The sequence below is a fragment of the Chiloscyllium punctatum genome, chromosome 37 (genome assembly GCF_047496795.1).
Source record: "Chiloscyllium punctatum isolate Juve2018m chromosome 37, sChiPun1.3, whole genome shotgun sequence".
Taxonomy (NCBI): Eukaryota; Metazoa; Chordata; class Chondrichthyes; order Orectolobiformes; family Hemiscylliidae; genus Chiloscyllium; species Chiloscyllium punctatum.
Window position 1 is genome coordinate 1,328,408 of NC_092775.1, and position 15,212 is coordinate 1,343,619.

The 15,212-nt window shown below is 45.0% G+C and overlaps 1 protein-coding gene across 6 annotated transcripts in view; it reads left to right on the forward strand.

The window, feature by feature from the left end:
- The window catches only part of mtss1 (MTSS I-BAR domain containing 1), a 280,139-nt gene that overhangs the window by 187 nt on the left and 264,740 nt on the right, over positions 1–15,212 (forward strand). The window lies entirely within an intron of this gene.

The window sequence follows — 15,212 nt, forward strand, 5'->3', positions numbered from 1 at the left end:
CGTCCGGTCACATGTTGTATCTCCCCCCCCCCCCCCGAATATTTACGACCCTTTCCCTCCCTCAGGCCTCCACCATCCCCTTCCCTCACACCTACCCCCCTTCCCTCCATCCACATTAACCTCCAGCCCATGTCCTCAGACCTCCCTCTACCCCCAACTCCAACACTGTTGTTGGAGCTGCCTCTATTCAGGCAAGTGGGGAGTATTCCATCACATTTCTGACTTTATTTTTATTCATTTGTTGGACTTGGGCATCACTGGCTGGCCAGCATTAATAGCACATCCCTGTTTGCCCTTGAGACGGTGGTGGTGAGCTACCTTCTTGAGTCACTGCAGTCCGCTTGCTGTGCATTGACCCACAATGCTGGTGGGGTATAAATTCTAGGAATTTGACCCAACGACTAAAGGAACAATGGTATATTTCCAAGTCACGGTGGTTAGTGGCTTGGAGGGGAACTTGCATGTGGTGGTGTTCCCAAGTACCTGCTGCCCTTGTCCTTCTAGGTGGAAGTAGTTGTGGGTTTGGAACATGCTATCTAAGGATCTTTGGTGAATTTCTGCAGTGCATCTTGTAGATAGTACACACTGCTGCTACCGAAAACTGGTAGTGGAGGATTGAATGTTTGTAGATGTGGTGCCAATCAAGTGTCTGGATTAGTGGTGCTGGAAAAGCACAGCAGTTCAGACAGCATCTGAGGAGCAGTAAAATCGACATTTCAGGCAAAAGCCCTTCATCAGGAATACAGGCAGAGTGCCTGAAGGGTGGAGAGATAAATGAGAGGAGGGGGAGGGTGAGGGTGGGGAGAAAGTAGCATAGAGTACAGTAGGTGAGTGGGGGAGGGGATAAAGGTCAGGGAGGAGGCTGGAGTGGATAGGTAGAAAAGAAGATAGGCAGGTAGGACAAGTCATGGGGACAGTGCTGAGCTGGAAGTTTGGAACTGGGATGAGGTGGGGGAAGGGGAAATGAGGAAACTATTGAAATCCACATTGATGCCATGGGGTTGAAGTGTTCCGAGGTGGAAGATGAGGTGTACTTCCTCCAGGTGTCGGGTGTGAGGGAGCAGCGATGAGACCTCCAATCAAGTGGGTTGCTTTGTTCTGGATTGTAGGCGAAAGTGAGGGCTGCAGATGCTGGAGATCAGATTCAAGATTCGAGTGGTGCTGGAAAGGCACAGCAGGTCAGGCAGCATCTGAGGAGCAGGAAAGTTGACGTTTTGGGTAAAAGCCCTTCATCAGGAATAAGCTCGTTCTTGATGAAGCGCTTTTGCCCATCACATCAACTTTCCTGCTCCTCTGATGCTGCCTGACCTGCTGTGCTTTTCCAGCACCACTCGAATCTAGTCCTGGATGGTGTCAAGCTTAGGATCATAGAGATGTACAACAGGGAAACAGACCCTTCAGTCCAACCGTCCATGCCGACCAGATACCCCAACCCAGTTTAGTTCCACCTGCCAGCACCCGACCGATATCCCTCCAAACCCTTCCTAGTCATATACCCATCCAAATGTCTTTTAAATGTTACAATTGTACCAGCCTCCACCACTTTCTCTCAATGAGGTAAAAACAATGACTGCAGATGCTGATAACCTGATGTATTCCTGATAAAGGGCTTTTGCCCGAAACGTCGACTTTTCCTGCTCCTAGGATGCTGCCTGACCTGTGCTTTTCCGGCACCACTCTAATCCATCACTTTCTCTGGCAGCTCATTCCATACATATACCATCCACTGTGCCCCTTACGTCCCTTTTATATCTTTCCCCTCTCGCCCTAAACCTATGCCCTCTAGTTCTGGATTCCCCCACCCCAGGGAAAAGATCTTGTCTATTTATCCAATTCATGCTCCTCATGATTTTGTAAACTTCCATAAGGTCACCCCTCAGCCTCCGAAGCTCGAGGGAAAACAGCCCCAGCCTGTTCAGCTTCTGCCTATAGCTCAAATCCTCCAACCCTGGCAACATCCTTGTAAATCTTTTCTGAACCCTTTCAGGTTTCACAACATCTTTCCGATAGGAAGGAGACCAGAATTGTACGCAATATTCCAAAAGTGGCCTAACCAATGTCCTGTACAGTCGCAACATGACCTCCCAACTCCTGTACTCAATACTCTGACTAATAAAGGAAAGCATACCAAACACCTTCTTCACTATCCTATCTACCAGTGACTCCATTTCCAAGGAGCTATGAACCTGCACTCCAAGGTCTCTTTGTTCAGCAACACTCCCTAGGACCTTACCATTAAGTGTATAAATCCTGCTAAGATTTGCTTTCCCAAAATGCAGCACCTCGCATTTATCTGAATTGAACTCCATCTACCACTTCTCAGCCCATTGGCCCATCTGATCAAGATTCTGTTGTAATCTGAGGTAACCTTCTTCGCTGTCCACTACACCTCCAATTTTGGTGTCATCTGCCAGTTACTAACTGTACCTCTTATGCTCACATCCAAATCATTTATGTAAATGACAAAAAGTAGTGGACACAGCACCAATCCTTGTGGCATTCCACTGGTCACAGGCCTCCAGTCTGAAAAACAATCCTCCACCACCACTACCACCCTCTGTCTTCTACCTTTTGAGCCAGTTCTGTATCCAAATAGCTAGTTCTCCCTGTTTTCCATGAGGTCTAACCTTGCTAACCAGTCTCTCATGGGAGATTCTAGACTTAGACATTACAACTTAAAACCAGGGTCACCACTTAAAAGAGAGATACTGGATTAGTGGTGCTGGAAGAGCACAGCAGTTCAGGCAGCATCCAACGAGCAGCGAAATCGACGTTTCGGGCAAAAGCCAGATTCCTGATGAAGGGCTTTTGCCCGAAACGTCGATTTCGCTGCTCGTTGGATGCTGCCTGAACTGCTGTGCTCTTCCAGCACCACTAATCCAGTATTTGGTTTTCAGCATCTGCAGTCATTGTTTTTACCTACTTAAAAGAGAGAGTTGAGGCAAACGTTTTCTCTCAGGGTCTCATGAGTCTTTAAACTCTCTTCCTGAAAAGATGGTGGAAATAGAATGGTGGCATATTTTTAAGGAGGGGTAAATAAATTCTTGATAAGAGAATGAAAAGCTTATCAGGTGAGGTAGAAATTTAGAATAACCAGATCAGCTAAGATTTTATTCAATGGTGGAGTAGGTTTGTGTGGCCTACTACTCCTCCTAATTTGCTGATCACATTGTTGTTAACTCTCTAACTCCATATCAAAGGAAGATTGGAAGATTAAGGCCAGAGCCTCATCAGTTTCCATCTGAGATCAATGATGCTTTCCAGTTGATCTAAGATTTTCTGCTTTAAGTTAACTGACCTATTATCCAACTCTTTGTCCATTTTCAACCTACTCACTATCATTATTATCTCATTCTTTGTTGCCTTAGCAGCACTTTCGCTCCAAATGTTAACAAAAAAATGGCAGAAGGCACTGGACACTGCAAAAGTTGTGGAACCACAGCTCCAGAACTTTCCACACCACTAGCTAAGCTGATCCAGTACAGCTATAACACCTGCAATGACTCAACAATGTGGAAAATTGCCCAGGTGTGTCCTGCACACAAGAAGCAGGACAAATCCAACCTAGCCAATTAGCCATCAGTCTCCTCTGATTAGAAAAGTGGTGGTTGAAACCACTCCATAACCACTTGTTCACTGATACCAGGAAGTGGTGGAGGCTAGTACAATAGCAACATTTAAGAGGTATTTGCATGGATATATGAATAGGAAGGGTTTGGAGGGATAAGGGCCGGGTGCTGGCAGGTGGGATTAGATTGGGTTGGGGTATCTGGTCGGCATGGACGGGTTGGACTGAAGGGTCTGTTTCCTTGTTGTACATCTCTATGACTCTATGCTCCGCATATCTACCCTTTCAAGATCCCTCAGGATCTTATACATTTCAATCATGACACTCTTACTCTCCTAAACCTCAGGAAATATGAGTCTAGTCTGCCAGCTTTTCCTCATAAAACAACCTGTCCATTCCAAGTTTGAGTATGGTAAACTTTTTTAAAAATCATTTGAAGTAGTTCATTTCTTTGATTGTTTTCAAAGAATCCCTACAGTGTGGAAGCAGCCATTTGGCCCATCAAGTCCACACCGACCTTCCAAAGAACATCCCACCCAGACCCACACCCTACACTATCCCTGAAACCCTGCATTTTTCCATGGCTAATTCACCCAACCTACACACCCCAGGACACTACGGCCAACTTACTATGGCCAATCCACCTAAACTACATGTCTTGGGGTCTGGAGGAAACTCGTGCAGACATGAGGAGAATGTCCAAACTCCACACAGTCACTTGAGGGCGCAATCAAACTCAGGTCCCTGTGGCTGTGAGGCAACAGTGCTAACCACTGAGCCATTGTACTGCCTGAAAGTAAGGAGACCAATAGCATACACAGTACTTCAGATGTTATTTCACCAATGCCCTGTAAAACTTCCTTACTTTTGATTTCATTTCTCCTTGCAGTAAACATTAACATTCTGTTAGCTTTCCTCATTACTTACTGTACCTGCAGGTAACCTGTAATTTGTGTGTTGGAACACCAGATCCATCTGCATCTCAGAGCTCTGCAAGCTCTCACTTAGATAATACTGTCAGTCCTCAGTTTACCAACAGATTCTGTTCTTGAGTATGTTTGTAAGTTAGTTTGTATGCAAATAGAACACAATACAGTATAAAGTAGCAATTCATAAGTACAAGCAAATGTTTGTATGTTGGATCTTTAAATTTATTGGAGAAAGTGAGGACTGCAGATGCTGGAGATCAGAGCTTAAATAACTCCACCCTCGCCCCGATTCCCGTCCCCACTCCCAGCTCCAGCCCCACACCAGGTCCTAGCTCCCAGACCTGCCGTGTTTTCACCATCCCTCCAGAACTACCCCTCTCTGAGGATGAAAGATCAGTCCTTGGCAGAGGCCTCACCTTCATTCCCCTACGCTCTCGGATAAACGAGTTCAACACGCAGCGAGACATCGAACAATTCTTCCACCGCCTTTGCCTCCACGCCTACTTCTTCAACCAGGATTCTCGCCCACCCTCTGACGACCCCTTCTCCTGCCTCCAACACACCCCATCCACCTGGACACCCCGTGCTGGCCTCTTACCTGCCCTTGATCTCTTCATAGCCAACTGCCGCCGTGACATTAACCGCCTCAACTTCTCCACCCCTCTCACCCACTCCAACCTCTCACCCTCGGAGTGTGCAGCCCTCCACTCCAACCCCAACCTCACTGTCAAACCAACAGACAAGGGAGGCGCGGTAGTAGTTTGGCGCACCGACCTTTACACCGCTGAGGCTAAACGCCAGCTCGCGGACACCTCCTCCTACTGCCCCCTTGACCATGACCCCACCTCCCACCACCAAACCATCATCTCCCAGACCACCTGTAACCTCATCACCTCAGGGGATCTCCCATCCACCGCCTCCAACCTCATAGTCCCACAACCCCGCACCGCCCGTTTCTACCTCCTGCCCAAAATCCACATTGTCTCACCCTGCTCCTGCCCCACCAAACTCATCTCTGCCTACCTCGACACGGTCCTGTCCCACTTAGTCCAAGAACTCCCCACCTACGTTCGGGACACCACCCACACCCTCCACCTCCTCCATGATTTTCGCTTCCCCGGTCCCCAACGCCTTATCTTCACCATGGACATCCAGTCCCTGTACACCGCCATCCCCCATCACGAAGGACTCAAAGCCCTCCGCTTCTTCCTTTCCCGCCGTACCAACCAGTACCCTTCCACTGACACCCTCCTTCGACTGACTGAACTGGTCCTAACTCTGAACAACTTCTCTTTCCAATCCTCCCACTTCCTCCAAACCAAAGGAGTAGCCATGGGCACCCGCATGGGCCCCAGCTATGCCTGCCTCTTCGTAGGATATGTGGAACAGTCCATCTTCCGCAGCTACATTGGCAACACCCCCCACCTTTTCCTCCGCTACATCGATGACTGAATCAGCGCTGCCTCGTGCTCCCACGAGGAGGTTGAACAGTTCATCCACTTTACCAACACCTTCCACCCCGACCTCAAATTTACCTGGACTGTCTCAGACTCCTCCTTCCCCTTCCTAGACCTCTCCATTTCTATCTCGGGTGACCGAATCAACACGGACATTTACTATAAGCCGACCGACTCCCACAGCTACCTAGACTACACCTTCTCCCACCCTGCCCCCTGTAAAAACGCCATCCCATATTCCCAATTCCTTCGTCTCCGCCGCATCTGCTCCCAGGAGGACCAGTTCCAATACCGTACAACCGCAATTTCCCCCCAGACGTGATTGACGATGCTCTCCACTGCATCTCCTCCACTTCCCGCTCCTCTGCCCTTGAGCTCCGCCCCTCCAATCGCCACCAGGACAGAATCCCACTGGTCCTCACCTACCATCCCACCAACCTCCATATACACCACATCATCCGCCGTCATTTCCGCCGCCTCCAAACGGACCCCACCACCAGGGATATATTTCCCTCCCCTCCCCTATCAGCGTTCCAAAAAGACCACTCCCTCCGTGACTACCTCGTCAGGTCCACACCCCCCACCAACCTAACCTCCACTCCCTGCACCTTCCCCTGTAACCGCAAGTAATGCAAAACTTGCGCCCACACCTCCCCCCCCCTTACTTCCCTCCAAGGCCCCAAGGAATTCTTCATATCCACCACAAATTCACCTACACCTCCACACACATCATTTACTGCATCTGCTGCACCCGATGTGGCCTCCTCTATATTAGGGAGACAGGCCGCCTACTTGCGGAACGTTTCAGAAAACACCTCTGGGACACCTGGACCAACCAACCCAACTGCCCCGTGGCTCAACACTTCAACTCCCTCTCCCACTCCACCAAGGACATGCAGGTCCTTGGACTCCTCCATCGCCAGACCATAGCAACATGACGGCTGGAGGAAGAGCGCCTCATCTTCTGCCTAGGAACCCTCCAACCACAAGGGATGAACTCAGATTTCTCCAGTTTCCTCATTTCCCCTCCCCCCACCTTGACTCATTCCCAACCCTTGAACTCAGCACCACCTTCCTAACTGCAATCTTCTTCCTGACCTCTCCGCCCCCACCCCCACTCCGGCATATCACCCTCATCTTAACCTCCTTCCATCTATCGCATTTCCAAAGCCCATCCCCCAGGTCCCTCCTCCCTACCTTTTACCTTAGCCTGCTTGGCACACTTTCCTCATTCCTGAAGAAGGGCTCATGCCCGAAACGTCGATTCTCCTGCTCCTTGGATGCTGCCTGACCTGCTGCGCTTTTCCAGCAACGCATTTTCAGCTCTTTAAATTTATTATCAATTTGGGATCTTGTTTGTCAGTATTGAGCATTCACAAATCAGGAACTGCCTGTATTCGTTTTTGTTCCTCCTGCCGAAATGGACACTTTTGTCCCATTTTCCTGCATTATGCTCCATTTTGATTAGACTCCCTACAGTGAAACAGGCCATCTGGCCCAACAAGGCCACACCTCTGAAGAGTAACCCACCCAGACCCAATTCCTTCTGACTAATGCACCTAACACTATGGGCAATTTAGTGTGGCCAGTTTACCTGACCTGCACATCTTTGGGCTTATAGGAGGAAACTGGAGTATCCGGAGGAAACTCTCTCAGATGTGGGGAGAATGTGCAAACTCCACACGGACATGCGCTGAGGCTGGAATCAAATCTGGGTCCTTAGCACTGTGAGGCAGCAGTGCTAACCACAGAGCCACCGTGTCAACTTACCATATTTGCCATATCTTTGCCCAGTCACCTACTTTATCTATATCCTGTGTACCCTTTGTATGTTCATTTTACAAGTTAGTTTCCTACAAAGAACAAAGAAAATTTACAGCCCAGGAACAGTCCATTTGGTCCTCCAAGCCTGAGCCAATCCAAATCCACTGTCTAAACCTGTTGCCCAATTCCTAAGCATCTGTATCCACCTGCTCCCCACCTACTCATTGCATCTGTTCAGACACACATCTACCGTGCCTGCCTCTATTACCTCTGCTGGCAACATGTTCCAGGCACCTACCACCCTCTGTGTAAAGTACTTGCCATGTACATCCCCTCTAAGCGTTTCACCTCTCACCTTGAACACATGACCTCTCATTATTGAATTCCTCACCCTGGGAAAAAGCTTATCTCTATTGACCCTGTCTATACCCTTCATGATTTTGTAGACCCCAATCAGGTCCCCCCTCAATCTCCTTTTTTCTAATGAAAACAATCCTAACCTACTCAACCTCTCTTCATAGCTAGCACCTTCCATACCAGGCAACATCATCGTAAACCTTCTCTGCACCCTCTCCAAAGTGTCCACATCCTTTTGGTAATGTGGTGACCAGAACTGTACACAGTATTCTAGATGCAGCCGAACCAATGTCTTGTACAATGTCCTATCTATCTTTGTGTTATCAGTCTCTTCATCCAAGAAGTTTATATACTTTGTAAACCAATTTCTGTGACACACCACTCAGTATATCTTGCTGACTAGAAAATGACACACTTGTGCTTACTCTCTGCTTCCTGCTAGCCAGTCAATCTTCTATACATGCCTCTTTATTACCTCGTACACCATTTTCTATTTTTGAACCTGAAGCCTTCCAGAAATCTGAAATACAGTTCATTCACTAGTTTTCCTTACCACAGCGTATGTTACTGCCTTAACCAACTGCTTAAAAATGATTTCTCTTACACAAAACTGTGTCGACTCTGCTTGATTAACTTTAACGTTTCTAAGTATAACAGCTTAAATAATAGCTTTTAACAACTTCTTCTTGACACACATTAAACAATGTTTCACCTTGTTTACAAATAAAGAATAAACTGGTAAAGACCAGTTGACCTGTCCATCAGGAGTGGGAAACATTTTTAGAGGTAATAATCAAGGACAGAATTAACTGATTTTTGGAAAAGTGTGGGTTAATCAAGGTCAATGGGATTTGTAAAAGGCAAATTCTGTTTCACTAACTTTTAGTGAGGGCTTTGAAGTAACAAAGGTTTTGTAAGACTGACGTGTAGAGACTTTCAACAGACATTTGATGAAGAGCCACATAATAGACTTTCTTGTAAAACTGAAGCCAATGGAGTTAAAATGATGGTGGCAGTGAGGATACAAAATTAGATGAGAGATAGAAAGCAAAGATTCATGGTGAACAATGGTTTTTCATACCATAATGTACTTTGGAGTTCCTCAGCAGTCTGTATTGGCAACACTGAATGACCTAGAGCACTGGGTATATACTTTCAAAATCTGCAGATGAAATGAAACTGGGGAAGTGCCATAAACAATGAGGAGGATTATAACAGACTTCAGGGAAATACAGACTGGCTGGTCAAATGTACTCAGCAGGTAGAACTTAACAGAGAAATATAATATGATTCATTTTGATTACAGAAATGAGAGACAATGTAAACCACACAATATAGTTATTAAGATGATGCAGGATTGGACATACTTAGAGGTGTATTCATATCAAACTTTGAAGGTAATAGGACAGGTTAGGAAGGTTGTTAAAAATAGTTACCCTTGGTTATATACAAGAGTAGAGCATTGCAAGATTGAAATTATGCTGAATCTTTATAAATATCTTGTTTGGGACCAGTTGGATAACTGTTCAGTTCTGGAAACCACATTTTAGGAAAGATATGGAGGTCTTTGAGAGACTGCAAGGGAGGGACTGCAGGTACGTGGAGAAACTGGGGAATTGGAGCTGTTCTCCTGAGAACAGGGAAGGTTACAAGAAAATGCAACATATTCAAAAAGATGGTGATGAAATAAATCAGATGAACCTGTTTCCAGTGGCGGTGGTCAGTAAAATAAGTGGCCGGTGGTAGTTTCCCTTCTCCTTCAGAGATGTGTAATAATGTCTTTGAACAGGTTGATTGGAAAAATAGGTTAAATTAAAATAAGAGAATAATTTGTCAAAAAAATTCAGAGAGAACATGTGGAATTTGTTTTGACGTAGCAAAGTCGTATGATCTGCTTGAACAGGAGTGGGAGCAGATGCAACTTTCACTTTCAAAAGAGTATTGGATAAATTCCTGTAGGATAAAAGTTTGCAGAATTTTAGGGGAAGAACAGGAGAAACAGGATAAATCTTTAAAACAGCCAACACGAGAATGATGGGCTGAATGATCTCCTGCAGTGCTGCATCATTTTTGATAATGAGCATTTTCTGTAATATGTAGATCAAGGTCAAAAACATCATGATGTTGTGATGAAGCTCCTGCTTAACTGTGGCCAACAGCCTCACCTCCTGTCTCTCAGCAGTACTACAGCTGTAAGGTAACAAAGCAGGCAGGGACTTCTTTTTATTCCTTTTATGGGAAGTGGTGGCACTGGCTGGGACAGCATTTATTGCTTGACCCTAATTGCTTCAGAGAAAGTTGTGGTGAGCTGCCGACTTGAACCATTGCAATCCATGTGGTTTGGTACATGCACTGTAATATAATAAAAGAAAAAAAACTACAGATACTGGAGATCTGAAAGAAAAACATCTGGAGAAACTCAGCAGGTCTGGTAGCTTCTGTGGAGAGAGAAACTGTTAACGATTCAAACCAAATGACTTGTCAAAATCTGCAGTGGTGTTGGGGAGGGTTTTCCAGCAGTTTGACCCAGCCACACTGAAGGAAAGGTGATATACAGGTTGAGTACTCTTTATCCGGATGTCTGAAAACTGAAAAGACCTAAAATCTGAATATCTTTTCAAAAGCAGACGTGAATGAATCTGTAGACGTGCTGCATTCGTACCTTGGGAAATAAATATTGCCTTCAGTTCCATTTGGTTCTGTTTGGGTCAAGTAAAGATTTCTTCCACAAGGGCCCAAGGGCCAGAGTGGACCTGAGTGGTAAGAGTAGCAATAAATGGAGACAGAATAGCAAGAGCTGAAAATGTGTTGCTGGAAAAGCGCAGCAGGTCGGGCAGCATCCAAGGAGCAGGAGAATCGACACTTTGGGCATGAGCCCTTCTTCAGGAGTGGTGATATACAGGTTGAGTACTCGGGCTCATGCCCGAAACGTCAATTCTCCTGCTCCTTGGATGCTGCCTGACCTGCTGCGCTTTTCCAGCAACACATTTTCAGCTCTGATCTCCAGCATCTGCAGTCCTCACTTTCTCCCCACAGAATAGCAAGATCAATGGAAAAAAAACGTTTACAGATATCATCAGGTTTTGATGAAGATAATGTGAACCCATTCCCCAACAGCCTTAAGTACAAGTGCAAGAGTAGACTGGTGGTAATTGACTAGGCTGGATTTGTTCAGCTTTCTCTGTGCAGAACAAATCTGGGCAATTTTCAATATTGTCAGGTAAATGCCAGTGTTGTAACTGTAGTGGAACATTCTGGCTAGGATCGTCGCTAGTTCTGGAGCACAAGTCTTCAATACAAACCAACATAGGACAAAGAGTAGACTGTTCAGCCCCCTCAAACCTATTCCACCATTCAATGAGATCATGGTTGATTTGTGATCCAACTTCATATACTCATCTTTATCCATATTCCTTAATATTTTTGCTTAACAAAAAGTATCTATCTCAAATTTAAAATTAACAACTGATTCTGCATCCACTGCTGTTTGTGGAAGAGAGTTCCAAACATCTGCCACCCTTTGTCGAAGTGCTTCCTGAATGGTCTGACCCTAAGTTTCAGACTGTACCCCCTAATTCTAGAATCCCCAGCCTCTGGAAATGGTTTATCTGCTCTGTTTTTCCTGTTATATCTTAAACTTTGATCAGATTACCCTTTAACCTTTGAAATTCTAAAAATGTCCCACTTACTGTGCATACTCAAGTAATAGCCTACTTGTTTTGACTACTTTTTAAGATTAAATTTATGGGGTTGATTATTACATGGATATTACTTTTGAGTGGCTGAAATTTATGACCGTCAAAATTCATACAGTATCATTAGCAGAAGCCCAACTGATCTCTGAATAAATATGAATTACGGTAATTCTGAAAACCTGGACCGGAGTATGCTGACTGGCACACTGACTCAGAAATGTTGATCTGTTATCTGTGAAGAACTAGGGTCGACTCTTATGAGATATGTAAAAGATTCCAGATTTTTTTGGCAAAAAGTAGGGGGTCAATTTTTACAAGATCACTTATTACTTGAGTATAGTCAGAACTTGCATTGAACTCCATCTGCCAGAGTTTTGCCCATTCACTTAGTCTATCAATATCTCTTTGTAATTTTATGCTATCTTCTACACTCTGTTCAATGCTGCCTAAGTTAGTGTCATCAGCAAATTTGGATGTATTATTCTCAATGACATTATTCAAGTCATTAATAAATACTGGGAATGATTAAGGTCTTTACACAGATCCTTATGATACATCCCATCCTACCAACTTGAGCACCCACCCATTATCCCTACTTTCTTTCACCTGCAACTCAACCAATTTCCTAGCCCTGTCAGTAATTTGCCCTCAATTATGTGGGCTTTTACCTTTGTTAACAATCTCTTATGTGAGACTTTATCAAATGCCTTCTGGAAAAACATGTAAACGACACCCGTAGACATCCCCCTTGTCCAGTAACTTTGTCACCTCATCAAAAAGTTCATTGAGGGTCATCAGGCATGACCCAGCTGTCATGAATCCATGCTGGTTCTCCTTGATAAACTGAATATGTTCAAGATGTTCAGTTACTCTAGTCTTGATTATAGACTCCCAACAATTTCCCCACCACAGATGTTAGGCTAACTGGTCTGTAATTTCCTCGTTTCACTATTTTTCACCTTTCTTAAAAAGTGAAGTGACATGTGCAATTTTCCAATCCAGAGGGATGAGTCCTTAATCTTGGATGCCTTGAAGGTATAGTTAGGGTATCTACAACGTACTGCCCTACTTCCCATCCTCTGATGGAAATTGTCACAGAGATTTGTCTCTCTTTAATTCCATTAATTTCCTCATTACCATTGATTTACTTACATAATTTTATTCAGTCCCTGTCCCCGATCCACTATTAATTTCATCAGGGCTTCCAGCAAGCTATCCTTCTTTTCTACTGTTAATGCTGAGGCAAGGTTGGTGCAACAGCGAGGGCCAAAGGGCCTGTCCTGTGCTGTAATGTTCTATGTAATTATTCATCATGCCTGCCATTTCCCCATAGTAATTGACAATATCCTAACTTCTAGTCTTGTGTGGGCCAACCTTGCTCATGACCAACCAGTATTCCTTTAAGTAACTATAACATTGCTACTTGATTTTGATATCCATGGCATGTTTCCTTTCGTAATCCCTTTAAGTAGTTCTTATAAACCGCTTTGTGGCCCTTTGGATCTTTCCCATTTAGTAGGATCTGTGATTCCTTTTGTATTTTTGTAAGCCTTTTTGATTAGTTTTATGCTGCCTGTTATTTTTCTCATTATCCATGGCTTTTCTTCTGTCTATTGGAGGTTTTCCCTTGGAGGGGTATAAACTAATTTTATTGTGTTAAATATTTCTTTAAATACCCTCCACTGTTCTTCAGTTCAGTTGTTTTATCCATGAGCAGATTTTCCCAGTTTAGTGTGTACAGTCCTGTCTTATTTTATTAAAGTTGGCCTTACCTAAGTCTGAAATGCTTGTTGCTGATTCATGCTTTTCACTTTCAAATGCTATATTAAACTCGATTATGTAATGATCACTATTTGATCAATGTTCAGAAGTCCCCACAGTGTAGAAAGAGGCCATTCTGCCCAATGCATCTGCACTGACCCTCAGGGCATCCCACCCAAACTCAGCCTGATAACCCCATATTTCCCATGGCTAATTCACCTCACCTAGGAGAAAGTGAAGACTGCTGATGCTGGAGATCAGAGTCAAAAAGAGTGGCACTGGAAAAGCACAGCAGGTCAGGCAGTATCTGAGGAGCAGGAGTATTGACAATTCAGACTGAGCCCTTCATCGGGACCTGCTGTGCTTTTCCAGTGCCACACATTTTGACTCTAATTGACCTAACCTGCACATCACTAGACACTATGGGGCAATTTGGATGACCAATCCATCTACCTGAACATCTTTAGACTGTGAGATAAACCCATGCAGACATGGGGAGAACATGCAAACTCCACACAGTTGCTCAAGGATGAAATCGAATCCTGGCCCCTGGCACTGTGACACAGCAATGCCAACTACCAAGCCACCATAGTGGGCGGCACGGTGGCACAGTGGTTAGCACTGCTGCCTCACAGCGCCGGAGACCCGGGTTCAATTCCCGCCTCAGGCGACTCTCTGTGTGGAGTTTGCACGTTCTCCCCGTGTCTGCGTGGGTTTCCTCCGGGTGCTCCGGTTTCCTCCCACAATCCAAAGATGTGCAGGTCAGGTGAATTGGCCATGCTAAATTGCCCGTAGTGTTAGGTAAGGGGTCGATGTAGATGTAGGGGTATGGGTGGGTACGCTTCGGCGGGGCGGTGTGGATTTGTTGGGCCGAAGGGCCTGTTTCCACACTGTAAGTAATCTAATCTAATCATATTCAATTCATGCACAATATATTACTAACTAAATCCAACTCATTACTAAATCCAATATTACTTGTCCCCTTGTTACATCCAGGACAAGTTGTTGTAGGAACTGACACTGGACACACTCAAGAATTTCACTTCCTTTCTGACAGGTGCAAGTTTGCCGCTCCCATCTATGCTAAAGTGAAAACCACCATATAAAACTACTTTAGCTTTGCTACATACTTGCCTATTTTTTCTATTTATACAACCTAGCACTTCAGAAGTACTACTGGGGGGTCTATACACAACATCTATGACATTTTAAAATCCTTTACTGTTCCTCACTTCCACCATATGGTTTCCACTGAATGCCTTGCCTTCATTATATAGTGCCTCACCTTCAAAGTAATTTTGTTTCTAATCAAGCTCCTCTGCCACAATCTGTTGTTGGAATGTTGTCAAAGCCTGTACCCGTTGCATTATCTATGGCTTCAGCCATTTCATGATATTACGTGGAGTGAATCGAATTGGTTGAAGAGTGGTACCTGTGATGCTCGGGACCACTGAAGGAGACCAAGATGGATCGTCCACTCGGCACCTCTAACTGAGGATTGTTGCATATGCTTCAACCTTATCTCTACAATAAAGTGCTGGGCTATCCTATCATTGAAGAAGTGGGTATTTTGGAGCCTTTTCCTCCAGTGAGTTGTTTAATTATCCACCACTATTCACGACAGGATGTGGCAAGACTGCAGAGCTAGATCTAATCCTTGCATACAGTCACAGTGCTCCCA